The sequence below is a fragment of the Frieseomelitta varia genome, unplaced genomic scaffold (assembly GCF_011392965.1).
Source record: "Frieseomelitta varia isolate USP_RPSP 00005682 unplaced genomic scaffold, Fvar_1.2 scaffold_53, whole genome shotgun sequence".
Taxonomy (NCBI): Eukaryota; Metazoa; Arthropoda; class Insecta; order Hymenoptera; family Apidae; genus Frieseomelitta; species Frieseomelitta varia.
This window is the reverse complement of record NW_025110290.1, coordinates 43,402-60,635: the sequence shown is the minus strand read 5'-3', so window position 1 is coordinate 60,635 and position 17,234 is coordinate 43,402.

Here is a 17,234-nt window from a genome sequence, read left to right as displayed (position 1 = left end):
TGCACCGTGAATCGTGCATCGTGCTCCTTTTTCCTCTCTGTTTCTGTTTCGAAATTTACCCGCTTCCTCCCTTCTCGATGCATTACCGCATCTGTGTGCCGATGTGCACGTACACGCGCGTATCCAACGCACGTTGCACTCACGGGACCGCGGGAGCATCGAGTGCAAATGCGCGTCTCTCGCGTAAATACACGCATGAATCGAACTGCATCTCTCGGTCCTGTTCGAGAGAGGGCTGGCACACCATAATACCAATTCGTTCGAACAGAGAAACAGGCGTCGTCGAGGCGAGGCAACTGATAGGGGGCCCAAGAGCGAGAGAGAGAGAGCGAGAGAGAGAGAGAGAGAGAGAGAGAGAGAGAGAGAGAGAGAGAGAGAGAGNTCGTGACTCTTGACTGCAGGTTACGCGTGCAGAGAGAGAGAGAGAGAGAGAGAGAGAGAGAGAGAGAGAGAGAGAGAGAGAGAGAGAGAGAGAACTAACGAGCAATAGGGAAGGGAACACAGGGCCAGGCGAGTGAAGGAGAGAGAAGGAGCGAGTACGAGAAGAGGAGAGAGATCAGCATACACGGTGCTATGGTTTTCGAAATAGTTCACGATCGCGCTGCTCCGTCACGGACCCAGGCTCACCCGGCCCTTTTCTGCGTTTAGTTTTTTGCCACCAGTGCGTGGCGTCAGGTTACGCAGTTTACACGTCGGATTCGCCTTTTCTTTCTCTCGATCGCCACGTTTCCTCCTTGCCTCTCCCTTTTATCTCTTTTCTTTCCTCGGATGTTGGCTGCTGAGGGCCTGGGGGGGAAACGGGGGCACGTCGATCGACGCCTAATACACCAAGGATCATTCCATCGGTATGTCTTTTGTTTTTTTTTTTTGGGGGGGGGGTTTTTTTCTATTTAGTTTCGAGCTTTTATTATTTCTCTTTCTTCTATCTTTCACCTTCTCTTCTTCCTTTTCTTTTTTCTTAATTGTTCCTTCATTGTTTGTTTATATATCTCTCGTGGAATCTGTGATTCTCTGATTCGAGAATTTTCTCACGAGTTCTTTCTTTCTTTCTTTCTTTCTTTTTCTTGACGGAGATTTTTTTAATCTTAGAAGTGATTTGTATTTAGGAAAGCATGCGTTTTGAATCTTGCTTGCACTCCCTGTCGAATCGTTTCGCAAAGGTTTCGTAAAAAATCGTCGCTCGATGTAAAACAGTAAGGCACAATTATCGGACCAGCCTCGAGTTGTCGAATACGTGGCTTCGGATTCGCATCGTCGACGTGTCGACGTCCGACATATATCCAGCGGGGTAGAATATTTTTCGGTACATTTCGGGAAAAGTTCACGCGTCCGTTGCGTCCTGAATGGATATGTTCTTATTGTAAAAAGCAGGGACATCTGCGCTCGACAATGTTTGGACACATCGACGGCGACACACAACTTTTGTCCAGTGGGATTTCAATGCGGTCGTCTCCGTTCTGAACTCTCACTCCACGGGCATAATGGAATACGTCTCGTAAATGCGAAAATTTTCGAACACTTCGAGAAACCGGCCTGTCGTCGAAACTTCTGAAATTCAATTCGCCCCCTCGAGTCAGCCCTGGGAATTGTTAAGTGCAACGCAACGTAAATTAAACAAACGACCTTCCTTCCGCCAATCGATTCGACGAAATCGCCAAACGAAGATCACAGGGTTGCGAAATTCTTCGCTCATTTCGTTTCTTCACGTACGGTGCGCGAACGTTAAACGTTTTCGACGTCGTTTTCGAGCCGAGTAATTGCGTTCGTTTCCCCGCTTGTGCGGAGGAAGATTTCTCTGCAGGCCGCAGTCGCTTTTCTTTGCAAACGAGATTCGAGCAAATTGAATATATCTTGTTTAGAAACGAAGTTCGGGCGAAGGAGAAACCGTTTGCCGCGCGACGCGACGGGCGCCGCGATCCGTCGGCACGTAAGCCTTACCCGCTCGCTTACTTCACCGCCAGTCCAAGTAGTATTCGTCGTCTGACTCGAAACGTTCCTCAGTTTCACCTTGCCGTTTCTACTTCATTTTTCACTTGTCGAGTCAGCGTCTATAACGTAGATACCTTCGATTTAAAAAAAAGAAAAAAAGAAAAAAAAAAGAAAAGAAAAATCAAACGATCATTTTGAAATCACGCAAAGAAGTTTATCGCTTTGTCGCTTTTAGATTCGTCACTTTGGGCCACGCGATTCTCTTTGCTCTGTAAAAATTCGAGAATCTTCTTCCGCCGATGGAAAATCACCGATCGCGGCCGCGTCCGTTGATTCACCAAGTTTCGGCACCAGGGATTCCCGACGCTTGATAGAAAGTAGAAATTTTATTCCGGCTGCTCGCAATTGGTCCGAGTGCGAATGTTTATTCAGCGAGTGTCGCGATTTACGAGCGGACGGGGCATTGCACTTTCGCGGAGAGAGGCGAGAAGCGTTATTGTGATAGAAATTACATCTTCTCCGTCCGAGGATGTAAATTATTTATAGTCGGGCCCTGAATGAAGAGTTCATTAGCAGCACTTGTGCGTCTTTGTCGTAATTACTGATGTACGTACACGGTTCCGAGCGGGAACAGCGCGTAAGTTCGGGGGAAGAATCCGCGTGAACGTTGTAATTAAATTGTTGCGCATCGCCGGCTTCATTATTTATATGCTTATTTGCATCGTATAATGCGCGTGAGAGTAACGAATTGTACGTGGTCGTGTCGTCCTGTCGCGATGGAAATTAATTAAAACGAATAAATTACAGGAGACGTAAAAAAACAAAAAAAAGAAAAAAAGAAAAAAAAGAACAAAAAGAGCAAAGAAGAGAAAAATAAAGCACGATATACTTCGTTACCTGTACGATAAATTAATTGCGACTCTGCGACGATGATCTTCCATCAAGATCCAAGTAAGAACGGTATTCCTTCAATTTTTGTTTCCTTCCTTGAAACAAGAAAAAAAGAAGAAAAAAAGAAAAGAAAACAGAAAATAACAGTATCGTTAGCATGTCAATTGCAACACACGTGCAAAGGTGCAGATTACAGTTGTGACGAAGCGTTTCAGTTAACGAAAAGCGACGGCCTGTTGAGGAATCATTAGCGAAGGCACTCAGGTTTCGATTTCTCTAAATTTATTCCAGCTCTACTTGGCAGCGTGAACGATTACAGGGAATATTCGGTGTTAATTGTATTCGTCGCAGCAGCTACCGATAACGCTCGACTTCCTTCCAGTTTCGATTCGATTCTCTCAGATTGCCAGTTAAGTGAAGAGTTTGATGCTGCAATTAACAGTCTAAGAGTTAGATTTTAAGCAGATCCTTTGACTCTCTCTTTCTCATATTTCTTAATTTCGACGCTTTCCAGCCAGTTTTAATGTCCTGTCCCTTCCCGTGTGTGGAGGAATTTATCTGAAAGGATCGACGAGAAAGATTGCTCTTGCAAATTACCAAAACTCGCAATATCCTTCGAGACCTTTTTAGATTTAATTTTTCAATTTTCTCGTTCAGATATCGCGTCGACGTGCCGTCAGTTTTCATCATCCAAGTATCGAGGCACCAACCATCGTTGATATTTTCTTCTCTTTCCTCCGATCGCGACACAAAAGGATACAATTCTCGTAACATCCGATACAACGAAGTAACGACGAATGTCTGCGTTTGATTATTCGACGAAAGGAAACATCCTCGAACCGGTAAGAATTCGGTGAAAGGTCACAAAGAATCGTAGGAAGCCTGCGAAAATTCGTTATTCAGCGTACGTCGTTCCAAGCCCATTGGTTCGGCATAAGCGCGCAGAAACACACCGTGTTCAGGTAAACGATGGAAACAAAGTATTCTTTCGGTCGCATTCAGCCGATCCACTCGAGCCGGCCGCGGACCGACGCGTGAAAACGCGGCCAACGTCCCACGGATGTGAATAATCGAGTGAAAACGAGTCCGCCAAGCCTCCTCAATGTCCGAGCTAATTTGTCGAAGAATCGAGTTTTGAAATTTGAGGCGAGCCCCCGCAGCCATGGAGCCGCACCTCGAGATTTGTCAGCGAGCCTATTCACCATTCCCTTCAATTCCTACGTCTCTTCCATTCTCCTCTCCCGCTCCGTGCCCGTCCATTATGATCCACGATTTGACCGATCGTGTTTGCGGGATATTTGGAGGATCGAGATTGTCTTCGCCGATGGTGTCGCGTCGCATGTTTCTTCGCCAGCAGCCAGCCGCTCTCCCGAATCACGTTGACGCTTTCCACAAAGCGCGAGATCGCTCGGTGAATCGTCGACCCGAGGTTATCAAACACTCGTATCGTCCCTTTTGGGACGATGGTCGAAGACGTCGTCGAAGGAAGAAACAGGAGAAACGGAGTTTCCCTTTGTCGCCATCGATGGGCCGATTCGTCAACACCTGCGCGCAGTTGTGAAAAAACACGCGCGAGAAAAATATTTCCTTTGTTGTTTCGCTAAACAACCAGACATTCAGACATTCAGACATTCAGACGCGGGAGGGAAGCGCGTGAATAGCGGTGCGCGCGGATTTTTCACGCGGACGAAGAAAGAAGAGACCCCCTAACTAGCATTCGCCTATCGAAAACAGAGGTTCACAGTGTCTTTGCATTCCGGGGGAAAAGGAGGGTACTCTCTCTTCTCTACGATTCACGCGCGAAGGGGGACGCGTATTCGCGCATCTCGGCGATTCTTTCGGCACAATGCGCTCGAGGTATGGTGCTAGTTGCGCGGAACGACGAAAATTACCTAGATGCGAGCTTGGCGACGCATCTCGCAGTATCACGCATTCGCGTGAAACTGGTGCTGGGCGACGCGACAATGCATGCCGTGTTTGCGCGGCTAGGCCTGCAAAATCGCATTGTCCACTTTCCTCCTGTTGCTCGCGTTTCCAGCGATTTCCTCCTCTTGTTTCTTTCTTCTACGCGCTCCACCGTCGTGGCTCCGGCACTACAGATCCTTCACGTGTACTCACCCATCGCCCGTCACCAGCAGCAGGGAGACTCGAGTACGTCGCGAGGAAAACAGCGGCCGTCGTTGTTGCACTTCGTTTACTTACTACCTAGATGCTAACCTCGTTGCTACTCGAGGGAGAGCCGGGAGATTTGCAAACAGCGGAAAGAACGCGCGTTATCATCCGATCGAGAGGGAGGGGGATACTTTTCTTTCTTTCTTTTTTCTTTTTTTCTTTTTTTCACGGAGAAATTTCTCGCAAACTCGAGGCCGTCTTTCGTCGTAGCGAGTCGTAGATGTCGCGTCAAAGTTCGCGTGTTGTCATCGGACAATTCTCTCAAGTTTGGATGAAATTTTTTCATTAAATTCTCTACGCGCGCGCCCGTCCATTAAAACTCTCGGCTCGCTGTCCTTTTGCACGGAAGAATATAGGTTTCCTTGATCATTTCCCCTCCCCTCGAGTAAGCGAGCGTTGCATCCGCGCTTTAACCTGACCGGCGCGGCGCGGCGACGAGACGAAGGTACGACAAAACAGCTTTGATGTACCAGCTGGAAATGCAGCGTGAAAAGTTCTGTCGTTTACGAATCGTCTACGCGCCCTCGCAGACTTTCAACCGCGCCTCGCTTTGACGCGGCTGACGAACCTGCGAGGAAATTGCGTTTGATTAGAGAGGCGCGGCGCGAATGCACTGTAACTGCACTGGAAACTACAATCCATCTGTATCTCTCGCGGCCCTCTTCGTTCCTATTCACTAGCCTCGCTTCCGATCTGTTTTGCAAACGGATTATTAATGGACAGTTAATGCACGTTGTCCGTTCGTTCCCGCTTTGACGTTTCGAAATTTCATCTCCCTTCTCAAACGTCTCTAGTTACCAGCGTGCCAACAACACCAAGGCAAATTCCTTCCAATCGTGCCGGAGATTTGCACTTTCGATTCGTCGGCGATCTGCAATTCGATGCTCTTACCGATTATCCTGCTCAAAACCCCGGTAAAGACCACCTAGCCTGGCATCTATCATCTATCTGTCTATCCAGTGACAGGTTCAACCCCTCCTCGCTCCTTGCTCCCGGCTCGCATTCTCTGTCTCTCGCTCTCGTGGCGTAGTGGCACGACTATCAACAATCAACACCCTCGAGAGCAACGCGCGGTGGTGAGCAGGGAGAGAGAAAGAGAGAGAGAGAGAGAGAGAGAGAGAGAGAGAGAGAGAGAGGGAGGGAGAGAGGGAGCGTGGAAGAAAGGGGTGAGGCGAGAGGTGGAGGAGAAGCGCGGCGAGGAGTGGCGAGGAGAGGCGAAGGAGGTGGCGGTTTTCTCCTCCTCTACCCCGCGGTGCACGCGATGCTGACGATGGATACGGTGGAAAAATGTGTGTGCCGGGCTATTCCGGCAGCTCGTGGGAGAGCTCGTTCGATTCTCAGTGTCTGGAAATAATTAGAGGCCGAGGTGGCCCGGGTGTTGCCACGGCAACCGCCAATCAGAGGGCAAAGAAAAATTTTTCCTTTTATATCGCGCATTTTTCTCTGCTCGCCCCGCGGAAAGGGGCTTGCGGCGGAGTACGCGGGGAAGACCGCGCCGTTCCGCTGCGGATCACTGCCGAGGGGGTTGCCAAGCCGTTCCGTCATCCCCCCACAGAAGATAATGTATGCAAAGACACGTTGAAACATGTGGATATATATCTTTTCCTTTCGTTGTGTCTGCGCGCGTGTACGTGCACCAGCCGCGAATGCTTGTGTTCGGCCGACTGTAGACGCGAAATATCCAGGAATCTCGATTGCACCTTACACTCCGCACGCTCTTGTCTTCACGCTTCGCTCCGAACGCCGATGCAACCTCCGATGCAGTCTCGTCAACGTCCTAACAGCTCCTGCGAATTTTCTCCGCCGACGGACCCCGGGCCGCGTTTCTCCTTACTCTTCCTTCTTACCTTTTTCCTTCTTATTCGTCCCTTTCCCCCTGATTATTCGTTCCAACGTGCCAGTTCACCAGGCGAGAATTCAACAGCGAGACAAGATTCTCGCGGAGTGATCGGAGTGATTGGAGGAATACGATTCCCTCGGCGCGTCTGACTGAGTCTTGCGACTCGAAGCTGAGGAAGACAGGCGCAAAGTCGAGTCGCGGGAAATGTTGCATTTAGGACGAATCTCGTTCGATTCGTTAGAAATGGAACAGGGCACGATTGACTCGTTCTACTTTTTTAATTGTCACCTACAGTCTCGTTGGATTGAAATTAACCTCTTGCGCACGTCGAGAATTTTTTGTCCCCGATTGCAACATTTTCTCAGTTTCAAGTATATTTGAATATAACCCGAGCAAAACAATTGACGAGATTATTACTTCTTAATAATTTCTATCATCAGCAAAACAACTGACGAGTTTATTACTTCTTAATAATTTCTATCCAATGATATCATACCAAACGAGTTCAAAAGAAAATGAAAGTGACAAATTGTTGCGTACGGTTCGGTCACTCGTTATGGTCCGCGAATCAGTTACCAGCGCAAAGGGTTAATCTCTTGCGCTGGAATGACGTGCCACGCACGTTGAGAATTTTTTTGTTTCAAATTGCAACATTTTCTCAGTTTTAAGTGTATTTCAGTGTTAGGCAAAACAAATGACAAGTTTATTATCTTTTAATAATTTCTATCTAATGATGTCATATCGACGAAGTTCAAAAAAAAAAAAAGAAAGAGACGAATTATTTTATACGGTTCGGTCACTCGTTATGGTCCGCAAATCAGGGGTTAATCTCTTGGCGCTGGAATGACGTGTCACGCACGTTGAGAATTTTTTTGTTTCAAATTGCAACATTTTCTCAGTTTCAAATATATTTCAATGTAACCCAGGCAAAACGAATGACAAGTTTATTACCTCTTAATAATTTCTATAGAGTGATGTCACATCGACAAAGTTCAAAAGAAAAAGAAAGAGACGAATTATTTTATACGGTTCGGTCACTCGTTATGGTCCGCGAATCTCAGGGGTTAACCTCTTGCGCTGGAATGACGTGTCACGGACGTCGAGAATTTTTTTGTCCCAAATTGCAGCATTTTCTCAGTTTCAAGTATATTTAAATGTCACCCAGGCAAAACAAATGACAAGTTTATTACCTCTTAATAATTTCTATCCAGTGATATCATACCAGATGAATTCAAAAGAAAAAGAAAGCGACAAATTATTGTGTACGGTCCGGTCACTCGCTATGGTCCGCGAATCAGTTGCCAGCGCAACGGGTTAATGGCAAAACTCGTACAATTACTGAGCAAGTACAACGAGTACTACGCCGGATAACCGCTGTACAATGCGCACGCGAGAAAGTTTTTCGGCTTGATATCGTCGCTCGTGACGACGAACAGCCATCCCATTAGAAACGGGTGCGAGATGTTGTTTATTATTTCGTTTCCACGATGGGTCCGTGCAACGAAAACATTCTCTTTGATGTGCTACCGCGTCTCGTGGCGCATCGGCTTTTTCAATTAATTCCAAAAGGAGTGTCTTAGGCCGACACCCCATGGAACACTTCACCTCGCTTGCAAAAATGGCGTGCGTGTGCCAGAAGAGAGACACGTTTCCTATTCAAAGCGCGCGCGTCTTCTATCACGGCTACCAAAAGCCAAAGCAATACGAAAATTGAAGACTCTTCGGGGCAATTGATGACGGATCTCGTCGGCTTTCTATACGCTCGGCTTCGTGTAATTATTTTCCCAATTGTCGTGGCGTGGCATTGGTTGTTTCTTTCTTCAATTGTCACCGGCGTCGAAATATCTTCTCGATTTCCTCAGACTCTGCGGACAGAGTCTTTCTTCTTACGATCTCTCAGGCACGAGAAACGAGGCATGTTCCCGAGCATCATCGAAAAAACGTCCTTGCGCGCGTCAGCTTCGATGATCGTGGAATGGAAGAAGCATTCGAAGGAAAATAATAAATGTGGACACGCACTAACATAAAAGAGGCTCTTTCCGTTCGCTGAGCGAAGCGTAGGTGTCACGAAGCAGTACGGCTCGCCGTGAATGGTTCTTATTTTGGTTTGGTTTGACAGCGAGCGCTTTTGTTTTCGGCGAAACTGAAAGCCGTACCTGTTTTAATTAACTTATTCAAACGATATCTGGCCGGATATGTAATGTCACCGTGGCGCGGACACGAGAGGGACGTTTAAATGGACCTCCTCGGATACACGGTCACACGATTATCCTGAAACGTATTGGAACACGCGAAACGTCACAGAAACGTTTTATTGGCACTATGTTGTAGCTGGACACCGCTGCGACACGGAAGTGAATCGTGTCGGGTAATGTGTCTCGAGCAACAAAAAACAATCAAAACGAGACACGTAACACGAATCTAGCTCTAATCTTTCAATTGTTTCTCGCTCTGCATTTACTGAAATCGTATTTTCGATCGTTCATACTTTTTCAAAGATCGTTATTTAGATCAGCGTTGCACCCGCTACAAAAACCTTGCAGAAGCAGAAGCGCTGGGATGTTCGATCGATCGCGAGTCAATCGGATGGTTCCGGTCCGATCAAAGGTGACACGAATCGAAATGAAAATCGGCGGAATAAAGATCCATCGAAGTGTCAGGTTTCCACCGGTCAAAATTTCTTCCGGTGGACACGGTTCGCGTTGCAATAGAACACCGGGTAACACGACACGTATATCCCTTCTTGTGGTAAGCACGTGGGAAGAAACCGCCTCCTAAAATACGCTCGTAGAAACCGAGACATGAGCACCGATGAAAGGGGTGTGTTTCAAAACATGTCACCTTCAATATCGGCGCTAGCCATCGATCCGATACTGGCCGAACCGGGTTCGCGCTCCTTCAGTCCCGGTGTTGTCGTTCCTTGGATTGGATCTTTCCGGCAGAATCGACGAATCCTCCTTCCGTCTCAACATCGTGAAAATAAAATACGATATCGGATGATCTCGATCGGTTCAGTTGTCTTCGTCGAATTCAATTTGTTCGATTATTTTGATAGGTTCAAGATCGGCCAGCGTTCGTCTGTTGTCTGTTCTTCCGGTTTCCACGTTTAGTCGTTCGTAAATTGATCAGAGAAGAATGAGCGAGAGTACAAAAGGGGTGAGATCGATATATTGGCCCTCTAAGATTCGCGATTGAGCCCCGTGTTCTTTGCTAGATATCATCGTGCCTACCTTTCCAGCGTGAATTTCTAAATCCGTCCCTTTGAACGGACGAATCTCGGATTTCCTATCGCATTTCGTCAATGACCGATGCTTCTTAACGCGTTTCTCGTTTCTCTGTCCCATTGCTCACGCAATTTTTACTGACAAATTTTTCGTTCGGCAGCGCGTCGAACTGTGACGTTTCGCCGCTTGTATTTCACACGTGCGTCACGGTCCTTCATTTTGATCTGCATTGTTTCGGTTCCTGATGTGTAAACGATATAATTCACTATCAACTGCAGCCTGACCAATTTCCGCTTCGATCAACGTTACAGCCGATTACATATCGCAAATCCGATATGCGCGAGTTCACGCGTTATAAACAGTACGAGCTAATTGATTTAACGGTACATGTGAATCGATCATATAAATTCGTTGCAAGGCATTCGAGAATTAGTAGTGCCTAATATATGTACATTCGAGTAAGAAGGTAATTGGGAGAACGATTTTTCGCACGTTCATTCGACACATTGACACGCGAAATTTACGCGTTTTACTCGAATTTTTATGAAACAACACGTTAAAAATAAAGATGTAATGAAAGCATGTGTCGCATAATTTTTTGTCGACGATATTCGATTTTAGTTTGATCTAGATAATTCTACAATACTTTTAGAAAAAGAAACGATATTTACCTTGATATTAATTTGTTTTTTCGTTTGAAAAGGATTCACGAAGAACCAACAGCTCTTTCACTTTCTAGCAGCTACACAAAGTTCGACTCTAACCAGAAAAATCCTCCAAAATTGACGATCAAACTGAATATTTAGCAACGTATCGCATTTGTCGTATAAAATATGCAATTTTACGCACGGTAGGCTACGTCATGGTTATATAACATCGCAGAATAAGAAAAAGGAGATGAAAGCAACACGTTTCCGAGGTATTTTCAATTCATTTTGACACGTGTTGGATTTTCGTTACACCGAAGGACACATCGTTATTACGCGAGCCATAGTGTTCAATTAATTCATTATATACAAACCACAAAACATTGACTGCTATAAAAAAATTTTACCTACGGGACGGAAATATACATGTTCATGAAATGATATTATATTTTACTTAAATAGTGCAACAAAAGGATATCTTGTCTGGTTGTCTGTGTTACTTGGAATCTTCTTTTCAATGGTGACGTTGTTTTAGTCATTCCAAGATAGACGATCGGTGACCACGACGGTCAACGTGTGACACCGAAGTTAATTTTCCGAGAGAAAAGATAAGAAGAAAGCGATTAGGTACCTACTAGGATTAAAAATCATGCTCGATGTACAGATCGTTCGTCGATGAGCGCAATGTCGAATGAACTCGACCGGGCGTCGTCGAGCGAATTAATGCGTTCTCAGCTTGACTCGGCGCGCTCCTCGTCGCGAAACGTGCACGCTTTACGCGTATATCACCGGGGGCGATAACACGCGACTGCACGCATAATGCGTTTCAGTGGCATGCGTGTGTGCGTACGTACGTGCGTGCGTGTGTGTGTGTGTGTTGGCGCGCGGACGCGTTCAGGCGCGAGTAGAAGAAGGCGCGAGCGCGCGAAGAATTATGTGCGCGAATCTCGAGTGCGGGCGAGAGCCAGGAGAGGAGGGCCCCCTCTGTCTCTGCCGCTTTTAAACAGTAAATACATTTTAGCGGTGTAGCGGGTAATGTGTAATATTTTTAATTGGATCTCTCCGTCTCTGTCGCGCGTACAGCGCGAGCGAGTCGGTGGCACTGCGTCGCGCCCGCGCCACGATTCCGCGCCTCCTTCCCTTCGGCTGCTTCTTCCTGCGGCAAGAAAACTCTCCGCTCGAAACTCTCCGTCCGTCTCTATTACTCCGCGCGCCCCTCCGCAGGCCTCGGGAACCTCCCTTCGTACGCGCTCGTCGCTCTGACGGAACTTGTAATTATTTTCTCGTACCTTGTGGATTGTCGCGCTGTAAAATTTCTTCTCGACCGGCGGCGTCTGTGTGCGCGTTCTCTCTCTCTCTCTCTCTCTTTCTCTCTCTCTCTCTATCTATCTCTCTGTCAGCGCGTGTAGGTGAGAGACCGTTTCTGCCCGCGTCTACACGCCGCGCGGCACACGCGTGTGCCTACGCGGCTTCCTTCGTTTTCCACCCTCCGTAACCACCCTTAACCACCCTCCCTCCCCCTCTGGCCACCTTCGCCTCCTCCTCCTCCTCCTCCTCCTCCGCCCATTATATCCTGGCTTTGGCAGCCGCGTAGCCTCCAGCTGGCATTAGACCCCGCAGAAAAGAACATTGAGGAATTAGTGACAGCGGCGGACGGCCGATTCTCTCGGCGCGAGGGGGTGGCGCGCATTGCGGCCTGAAAATTGAAAAGCAAAATGGCGCTTAAAGGCTAGACCGGGTCTCTCTCCGCGAGCCGACGATACGGTGCTAATGGTCTTCCTGCGGTCTGCGCTCGTCCTGAGCGTCGTTTCAAGGAAGATCCTGGCCGCCGCGAGCTCTTCTTTCCATCGGTCTCTCTTTCCTCATTGTATCGCCGTGCACCACCTGACTATCGTAATTGTCGCCACGGTTTCTCGCCTATTTGGGCCTCGTCCCGTTCCAAATGAGCTCCATGCAATGTGATTATTGACGAGACAGAGTTTGGAGGACGGCGGCTTTCAAAAGATACGCTTACACTGAGGCTATTCACGGAGTGGTCTTCTACTCCGACGATCGTTAGGTGTGAATCAGGAGCTTGGACTCTCGCGGTGCCGCCGAATTCTTCTGATACCTCTCTGTTACGTTTCTAGATGATGTAAGTTCAACGGGAGATCGTTGCACGAGAAACGATAATAATAAATTCCTCCTGCTGTTTCACGCGTTTGTATCATCTCGTCGTCGATTATTCTCGTCTCTCTATTGTTCTTGTCAATTAATATGTCATTAAGTCTGAATAAACTCGCACGCATCGCTGAAAATCGTACACACATCTCGTGGTTATCCAGTAAAAATCAAACAGCGAGTCAAACAAAGGATATAGATATAGATCTCGATTGTCGTTTACGTGAGAAACAGACATCTGTTACCAGGTGCACGTGGATTTCGGATAAACATCTCAACCGGATGACGAAGAATTGCGTTATTATTCGAAACCGTCAAAACTGTCATCACCGATAATCATCAGCTCAACGCTGTTAAAGCCGTGAAAACACACACACACACGCACACGCACACACACAGCGAATGAATTTGCTAAACAGTGTTTTTCATTCGTCGAATAGAAAACATACATACAATGCACGAAATAAGTTGCACACTTTGTGGAAAACTTGTATTTTAGATTAGTATTTTAGAAACAGTAATTATTTACACAATTGTTAGTTAACTGTGAATTTATGTTATATCTGTCTTTTCAATTTATACAGAGATTTATGTATATAGACAACGGAATGATTTGAAGAGTGATGGTCTTGAGAGTTGCTTGCCGTCGCAATGGCGTATTTCTTCTCTACTTTTAATGCTTTCCAAACATTATAGTTATATAATATCTTTTGCACTTTCAGCCATACATTGCAGTAGCACGTCTCGACGATTTTCATTTGTCGTATTATGTTCAGTTACACTGTAAAATGTTGCACGTATTCTAGACTTTGATACGGCCTTTGATTTCGGATGCAATGTAATAGCTTTACATTTTTCTACTACTTTACGTCCTATCTTGCTTTTCATTTGCATAAAATATTATCCGTTCCCGAATCATCTATGAATCTCACCACAGCGTTTGTTACTTGCTGTCCAGAGTATGTGGGAATAATTAGTAATATCCGTAATTGGAAAAGCATTGCTTCCGTAGAAATTGTCATAACCGTTCAAACATGGTAACTTCTCAATCAGTAGTCTGCGAAATCCCTTGGAAATTTATTCGCTCGCGTGAGGCTTGCGAAAATGTTAACAGCCATTTCGAACGATCCATGCACGAGCGGAGTGGCACACATTGAAAACCGAATTGAAAAGATTACATACGTACGTGTTGGAGCACGTTGTTTGCATCACTGAAACTTTCTGTCACATGAAAGGAACGACGTTCTCCAAACGAGCCGTAAGATCGCAATCGCCAACTCTGTTACAAACGTGAATCGCACGGTTCCACTTCATCAACACCCGATTATCTCGTCTTTCAACGAAACGAGTCGTCGGGGGTTAGGTTGCAATCGGCCATTGCCGAGAAAGATTGCAGTCAGTCGAACGTCATTCCTTTTGTGCCTTTCTGCTTTTCTCAAGCGGCGCATAGGTCCACCATTTTGAACGGTGCGGACGTTGGCCCAATTTTTAGGGGTTGGTCTTTTGTAGATCGTCTGCCCAGCCCCGAGCAACCCTCCTGCTGCGACATTTATTTAACAAGGTAACGACATTACGGCGTTAGGTCAGATTAGGGGATTCCCCGGCGCGAGCTCGAGGGTTTAACGACCAATAGAATTTATTGTTCCGGGCAATGTACGTGATTTTTCGGTTGTTACGTTTTCCCATGATGGCCACGTAACGGATTTTTCTATATACCTTCGCCGGATTGCTGGGCTTTGCTTTCTTTTTTTTTCTTTTTTTTTTATGTCGAGCTACGATTCAGAGAGGCCGTAATGATCTTTTTGTTAGCGTATTTAGTTTTCCTCGAGAGGAATAACTGAAGAGACCACGCTGTTCAATCCTCAAACACTGTCGTTGAGTTTCACACGCACGCGTGTAATAATTTACGTTGGATTATTAATACTCCTTTGTACTTTACATTCTCTTCTTGATGGAAACTGACGATAAAGTTAAATTCAGATGAGAAGTTCAGAAATCAAGTAATGTAATGTGTCTAAATTGTTATGGCTGCTGATGATAAGTGCCAGAAAAATACTTTAAATAGATAATGTATTATCCATTCGTAACATATCTACCCCATGTTACTACTAAAAAAAAGAAAAAAACATGGAATGTTATTTAGTTAAACCGCCGAATTTTCCAATTTGATCGTTCCCATTTAATATCTCCATTGATATTGATCTACCGAAGAGAAAATGTAACGCTTTGAACAAGTTCGTTCCGTTCAAGTATATATTTCAGCCATTTTGTTTGTTCCCGGGCAAAATCCAGCGAAGGCAAGTGGCGCGTTTCGCCCGGTGTATCGCGGCTGGTTGTCAATTAAACTTTCGTTCAATGGTGTCATCCGTTTTGATAGTTTCTACGTTTTCCAACGTTGATTAAACCAGCAATTCACCAAGAACACCGAGGAAAGAATAATAAGAGGGGCGCCATTAGCCGGTGCTCGGCCACCAAGCCAGCTCTAACGATTTATTTAGCTCGGGAAAAGTGGAAAGTCGGTACCGACTCTACGTGTATAATGCGCGGGAGTCGTGATTCGAGTTAACGAGGATTTTTACAGAACAAAAAACGTACTAGGGAAAAGACCGAAGGACGAACAGAGGCGAAAGTATGGAAAAAAAATGGGGGGGAAAGAGACGAGGAGAGTCCAAGTCGAAGGGAGAGAAAGAGAAAGAAAGAATGACGAGAAAGGCCGAAGCGAGAGGAAAAAAAAAAAATAAATGTTCTCGACTGGAGGCCGCAAGTATTTCGCGCGGCGTCGGTGTAGGATATCATTATCATTTAATTTTCGCGTTCGATGAAACGGCGCCCGAAACCTGGCGTCGTTAACGTTAACACCGTGATTCGGCGGTCCTCGTTGTTTTCTATAGAGCGTGAAATTTAAATGTCCCAATCGATGGCCGATCATTATTTTCGCTGTTGCTGGAAACGCGGCCGGTTTCTCGCGTAACTGGTACCGCGGCGAAATGGAAGAAGATATTGAAAATACCGGCCAAACAACTGCATCCTTGAAACATTCCCTCGTGTCGAGAAATGCCGATTTCAAAACGATCCACGTCCCAACAAAATCATCGGGTTGCATTTCTTATTCCGTCTTACTTTGCTCTGCTATTCTTCGCTACGTGCAGAATTAATTTATGGAAAGGTACGTTACAATAATTTGTTGCTCGAGTTACTAAAATTTGGATTCAATTGAAAACAATATCGTTTCCATTCAGATTCCGTTCTTAAAAGAAGAAGTTTCCAATCACTTTTATGAAGGCTGCTGTCAGTAATCATGATTTATATATTAGATATTAACATTTTTTTGTTTCATCGAGTTTGTTTCTAATTGCATGTCCTTGATTTCTTAGCAACGGGAGGTTCATTCGTTGAATCAGTGTTTTATTTCTTCAGTAGCTAGAACTATTCTATTTTTGGTCTTGATAGATTTATTCTTGGTACTTAGAACATTTTATTTTTTTCGAAAATGTTAAAAATCGAATGTAAAACGTTAATGTACTGCTCGTTTTAAAATAACAGTGTTTCAATGTAACGTAATCGCGCTGCTCATTTTATTCTTAAAATTAGTTTAAAGATTCAAATCCAAAAGAATTAAGATATTAATGAGCAATACATAATAATGAGATACAATATTGTCACTTATAATTTTTATACTTTTATATTGATTTAATGTTTAAGTTTTTATTATATATATATGCAGTTGCAAAAGGTATTAAAAAATATTTGAGCGTTTCATATAACAAAGTCGAAGTATATCTCGTAGTACATAAATCGTTAAATGAAATAGTTAAGTGTTAAATGTACGAAAATTGAATATTTATTAAACAAATTTGATTAATGTTTGATATAATTTTGTGAGGTTTATGCATTTAACAACAAATTATCTCATTCGTGAAGATTGTAAATAGTTTGTTATAAAAGAGATTAATTTTTGAGGTGGTTAAGTATATGTTGGCGCCATCTTTATTAGGAACAACTAAATGCAGTGAGTTTGTTACCCAATATTTTGCAACTTTTACAATCGTGATACTGATATTTACGTGGAAGAAAAGAATCAAGTTGAATACGTTTCCACAATCTGACAAAATTTTTTTATTTTGTTTAAAAAAGTATGTACGTTCTAGGGGAAACATTTTTATCCTTCAATGAAAAAAGTCCCTATGAATTATCGGTAAAGAAGAAATTACTGTTTTGTAAAATTCACTATGTGATTCAGTACATTCGTTACATCGGCGCTGCGATCGTTCTTGTCAGTTTCTGGACGATAATCGATAAAATATAAAATATCGAGAGCATTTAAAAATTAATATAGATATATAAAGGAATAGATATTTAAAAATAGTTGTA